The sequence below is a fragment of the Arachis ipaensis genome, chromosome B4 (genome assembly GCF_059453495.1).
Source record: "Arachis ipaensis isolate K30076 ecotype BB chromosome B4, ASM5945349v1, whole genome shotgun sequence".
Classification (NCBI taxonomy): Eukaryota; Viridiplantae; Streptophyta; class Magnoliopsida; order Fabales; family Fabaceae; genus Arachis; species Arachis ipaensis.
Window position 1 is genome coordinate 123,388,457 of NC_142439.1, and position 6,200 is coordinate 123,394,656.

General features: G+C 36.6%; 1 non-coding gene across 1 annotated transcript; it reads right to left on the reverse strand.

Annotated features, from left to right (window-relative positions):
- Nucleotides 1-4,321: 4,321 nt before the first annotated feature.
- On the reverse strand, nt 4,322-4,429 carry LOC148569056 (small nucleolar RNA R71). Its single transcript, XR_015881700.1, has one exon. It is a non-coding gene; the product is annotated as a small nucleolar RNA R71 (small nucleolar RNA).
- Nucleotides 4,430-6,200: the final 1,771 nt, after the last annotated feature.

Sequence of the window (6,200 nt, forward strand, 5' to 3'; positions counted from 1 at the left end):
TTTTGGAAAAGTTTTGTAAAAAGCTTACTTTGAAATATCTTAAAGAAATTCTTTTAGTTTACAAATTAGTAAAATGAATAGTTTAAAGAAATGAAAAAGGACCAATGACGTGCCTAAGGGCTTCCAAGACTTTTAGTGCGATCATGAGGTGCTAAAAATTAGGGTGTTACATAACCCAGTAAACAACAGCATCAACTGACACATAAGTTGGATTCAACCTACGTACATTCTCTGGGCATGTAACTGTAACATTTCAGTTTCTTCTAAAACTTGTGTACATAGTTGATGAGCGGATAATTTATACGCTTTTTGGCATTGTTTTTAGTATGTTTTTAGTAGAATCTAGTTACTTTTAGGGATGTTTTCATTAGTTTTTATGTTAAATTCACATTTCTGGACTTTACTATGAGTTTTTGTATTTTTCTGTGATTTCAGATATTTTCTGGCTGAAATTGAGGGACTTGAGCAAAAATCAGATTCAGAGGTTGAAGAAGGACTGCTGATGCTGTTGGATTCTGACCTCCCTTCACTCAAAGTGAATTTTTTGGAGCTACAGAACTTAAAATGACGCGCTTCTAATTGCGTTGGAAAGTAGACATCCAGAGCTTTCCAGCAATATATAATAGTCCATACTTTGCCCAAGTTTAGATGACGCAAACTGGCATTTAACGCCAGCTCTCTGCCCAATTCTGGCGTCCAGCGCCAGAATCAAGTTGCAAAGTAGAGTTCAACGCCCAAAATGGCACAAAAGCTGGCGTTCAACTCCAAGAATGACCTCTCCACGAGTAGACTTCAAGCTCAGCCCAAGCACACACCAAGTGGGCCCCGGAAGTGGATTTATGCATCAATTACTTACTTCTGTAAACCCTAGTAGCTAGTTTATTATAAATAGGACTTTTTACTATTGTAGTAGACATCTTTGAATCCTGGATTGTAATTTTGATCCTGTGATCTCGTTTTGGGGGCTGGCCATTTGGCCATGCCTGGACCTTTCACTTATGTATTTTCATACGGTAGAGTTTCTACACTCCATAGATTAAGGTGTGGAGTTCTACTGTTCCTCAAAGATTAATGCAAAGTACTACTATTTTTCTATTCAATTCAACTTGTTCCGCTTCTAAGATATTCATTCGCACTTCAACCTGAATGTGATGAACGTGAAAATCATCATCATTCCTTATGAACGCGTGCCTGACAACCACTTCTGTTCTACCTTAGATTGAATGAGTATCTCTTAGATCTCTTAATCAGAATCTTCGTGGTGTAAGCTAGATTGATGGCGGCATTCATGAGAATCCGGAAAGTCTAAACCTTGTCTGTGGTATTCCGAGTAGGATTCTGGGATTGAATGACTGTGACGAGCTTCAAACTCGCGATTGCTGGGCGTAGTGACAGACGCAAAATGAGGGTGAATCCTATTCCAGCATGATCGGGAACCTCAGATGATTAGCCGTGCTGTGACAGAGCATTTGGACCATTTTCACAAGAGGAGGGGATGTAACCATTGACAACGGCGATGCCCTTGCATAAAGCCAGCTATGGAAAGGAGTAAAACTGATTGGATGAAGACAGCGGAAAAGCAGAGATTCAGAGGAATGAAAGCATCTCTACACGCTTATCTGAAATTCTCGCCAATGAATTACATAAGTGTTTCTATCCTTAGTTTATTATCTATTTTCGAAAACTCCATAGCTATTTTATATCCGCCTGACTGAGATTTACAAGGTGACCATAGCTTGCTTCATACCAACAATCTCCGTGGGATCGACCCTTACTCACGTAAGGTTTATTACTTGGACGACCCAGTGCACTTGCTGGTTAGTTGTATCGAAGTTGTGACAAATTATGAATTGAGATTAGAGCACCAAATTTTTGGAGCCATTATCAGAGATCACAATTTCGTGCACCAAGTTTTTGGCGCCGTTGCCGGGGATTGTTCGAGTTTGAACAACTGACGGTTCATCTTGTTGCTCAGATTAGGTAATTTTCTTTTTGTTTTATTTTCAAAAATTTTTCAAAAATCTTTCAAAAATTTCTCCTTTGTTTTCAAAAAAATTTTCTTTTTTTTTAAAAAATAAAAATATTTTCAAAAATATATTTTTCTTCAGAATTTTTAAGAATGAATTCTAGTGTTTCATGAAGCATGTTGAAGCCTGGCTGGTTGTAAAGCCATGTCTAATTCCTCTGTAGGGCATGTTAGGCTTGTCATGTCTGAGTTACATACTAAAGCTTGGCTGGCTATTAAGCCATGCCTGACCCTTTGATTGGAGCTTTAGACTAAAAGAGCATAAGATTCCTGGAATTCATATTAAAAATTTTGGAATCCTTATTTTTCTTTTTAATGATTTTCGAAAAAAATTAAAAGAAAATACAAAAAAAATCATAAAATCATAAAAATAAAAAATATTTCATGTTTCTTGTTTGAGTCTTGAGTCAAGTTGAAAGTTTGGTGTCAATTGCATATTCATCTTGCATTTTTCGAAAAATTCATGCATTCATAGTGTTCTTCATGATCTTCAAGTTGTTCTTGGTAAGTCTTCTTGTTTGATCTTGATGTTTTTTTGTTTTGCATCTTTTCTTGTTTTTCATGTGCATTTTTGCATCCATAGAGTCTAAACATGAAAGATTTCTAAGTTTGGTGTCTTGCATGTTTTCCTTGCATTAAAAATTTTTCAAAAATATGTTCTTGGTGTTCATCTTGACATTCAAAGTGTTCTTGGTGTTCATCTTGACATTCATAGTATTCTTGCATGCATTCATTGTTTTGATCCAAAATTTTCATGCATTGAGTCTTTTTCATGTTTTTCCCTCTCATCATTAAAAATTCAAAAATAAAAAAATATCTTTCCCTTTTTCACTCATAAAATTCGAAAATTAGATTTGACTTTTTCAAAAATTTTTAAAATCCAGTTGTTTTTATGAGTCAAATCAAATTTTCAATTTAAAAATCTTATCTTTTTCAAAATCTTTTTCAAAAATAAAATCTTTTTCATTTTTCTTAGTTATTTTCGAAAATTTTAAAAATATTTTTCAAAAATCTTCTTCTTAATTTTACCTCATAATTTTCGAAAATAACATCATCAATTAATGTTTTGATTCAAAAATTTCAAGTTTGTTACTTACTTGTTAAGAAAGGTTCAAACTTTGAGTTCTAGAATCATATCTTGTGATTTCTTGTGAATCAAGTCATTAATTGTGATTTTTAAAAAAATCAAATCTTTTTCAAAACTAATTTCAATCATATCTTTTCAAAAATATCTTTCTACCATATCTTTTTCAAAAATTTAATTTTAAAATATCTTTTCTAACCTCTTATCTTCTTATCTTTTCAAAATTGATTTTCAAATTGGTTTCAACTAACTAACTAACTTTTTGTTTGTTTCTTATCTTTTTCAAAACCACCTAACTAACTTTCTCTCTCTAATTTTCGAAAATATCTCCCCTCTTTTTCAAAATTTCTTTTTAATTAACTAATTATTTTAATTTTTGATTTTAATTTTCGAAAAATTACTAACCTTTTTCAAAAACCATTTTCGAAAATCACTAACTCTTTTTCAAAAATTATTTTCGAAAATTCTCCTTCTTTCTCATCTCCTTCTAATTTAATTATTCATCTACTAACATCTCTCCCTCACTCCCCAAAAATCCGAACCCTCTCTCTCTTTGAGTTCAGATTTTCTTCTTCTTTTCTTCTACTCACACAAGGACCTCTATACTGTGGTATAAAGGATCCCTATTATTATTATTATTATTATTATTATTTTTTCTGTGCCCTCTTCTTTGTCATATGAGCAGGAGCAAGGACAAGAATATTCTTGTTGAAGCAGATCTAGAACCTGAAAGGACTCTGAAGAGGAAACTAAGAGAAGCTAAATTACAACAATCCAGAGAGAACCTTTCAGAAATTTTCGAACAGGAAGAGGAGATGGCAGCCGAAAATAATAATAATGCAAAGAGAATGCTTGGTGACTTTACTGCACCTAATTCCAATTTACATGGAAGAAGCATCTCCATTCCTGCCATTGGAGCAAACAACTTTGAGCTGAAACCTCCGCTAGTTTCTCTGATGCAGCAGAACTGTAAGTTTCATGGACTTCCATCTGAAGATCCTTTTCAGTTCTTAACTGAATTCTTACAGATATGTGATACTATTAAGACTAATGGAGTAGATCCTGAAGTCTACAGGCTCATGCTTTTCCCTTTTGCTGTAAGAGACAGAGCTAGAGTGTGGTTGGATTCTCAACCCAGAGACAGCCTGAACTCTTGGGATAAGCTGGTCACGGCTTTCTTAGCCAAGTTCTTTCCTCCTCAAAAGCTGAGCAAGCTTAGAGTGGATGTTCAAACCTTCAGACAGAAAGAAGGTGAATCCCTCTATGAAGCTTGGGAAAGATACAAGCAGTTGACCAAAAAGTGTCCTTCTGACATGCTTTCAGAATGGACCATCCTGGATATATTCTATGATGGTTTATCTGAGTTATCAAAGATGTCATTGGATACTTCTACAGGTGGATCCATTCACCTAAAGAAAATACCTGCAGAAGCTCAAGAACTCATTGACATGGTTGCTAATAACCAGTTCATGTACACTTCTGAGAGGAATCCTGTGAATAATGGGACGCCTATGAAGAAGGGAGTTCTTGAAATTGATACTCTGAATGCCATATTGGCTCAGAATAAAATATTGACTCAGCAAGTCAATATAATTTCTCAGAGTCTGAATGGAATGCAAGCTGCATCCAACAGTACTCAAGAGGCATCTTCTGAAGAAGAAGCTTATGATCCTGAGAACCCTGCAATAGCAGAGGTAAATTACTTAGGTGAACTTTATGGAAACACCTATAATCCATCATGGAGAAATCATCCAAATCTCTCATGGAAGGATTGGTGCACAAAATTGTTACTCTCTTACAATTTCGCACACATGACCAGCAAGTGCACTGGGTCGTCCAAGTAATACCTTACGTGAGTAAGGGTCGAATCCCACGGAGATTGTTGGTTTGAAGCAATCTATGGTTATCTTGTAAATCTTAGTCAAGAAGTCAATTATGTTTATCAGTTGAATTGCAAGTAAACAACAGAGCATGGATTAAAGGTTACTTGTTATGCAGTAATGGAGAATATGTTGGAGTTTTGGAGATGCTTTGTCTTCTGAATCTCTGCTTTCCTCTGTCTTCTTGTTCACGCACGCACGTCCTCCTATGGCAAGCTGTGTGTTGGTGGATCACCGTTGTCAATGGCTACCTTCCATCCTTCCAGTGAAAACTACGCTCACACGCTCTGTCACAGCACGGCTAATCACCGGTTGGTTCTCGATCCGGTTGGAATAGGATTTACTATCCTTTTGCGTCTGTCACTAATGCCCAGCCTTCAGGAGTTTGAAGCTCGTCACAGTCATTCAATCCTTGAATCCTACTCGGAATACCACAGACAAGGTTTAGACTTTCCGGATTCTCATGAATGCCGCCATCAGTTCTAGCTTATACCACGGAGATTCTGATTAGGGAATCTAAGAGATACTCATTCAATCGTATATAGAACGGAGGTGGTTGTCAGGCACACGTTCATGAATTGAGGAAGGTGATGAGTGTCACAGATCATCACCTCCATCACAGTTAAGCGCGAATGAACATCTTAGATAGGAACAAGCGTGTTTGAATGGAAAACAGAAATACTTGCATTAATTCATCGAGACAGAGCAGAGCTCCTCACTCCCAACAATGGGGTTTAGAGACTCATGCCGTCAGAGAATACAAAGTTTTGATCTGAAATGTCATGAGATACAAAATAAGTCTCTAAAAGTTGTTTTAAATACTAAACTAGTAGCCTAGGGTTACAAAATATGAGTGGACTATGATGGATGATGCAGAGATCCACTTCTGGGGCCCACTTGGTGTGTGCTGGGACCCACTTGGTGTGTGCTGGGGCTGAGACTTAAGCAATTCACGTGCAGAGGCCATTTGTGGAGTTGAACGCCAGTTTTTGTGCCAGTTTGGGCGTTCAACTCCAGTTTTTGATCCTTTTCTGGCGCTGGACGCCAGAATTGGGCAGAGGACTGGCGTTGAACGCCAGTTTACGTCGTCTATTCTTGTGCAAAGTATGGACTATTATATATTGCTGGAAAGCCCTGGATGTCTACTTTCCAACGCAATTGGAAGCACGCCATTTCGAGTTCTGTAGCTCCAGAAAATCCACTTTGAGTG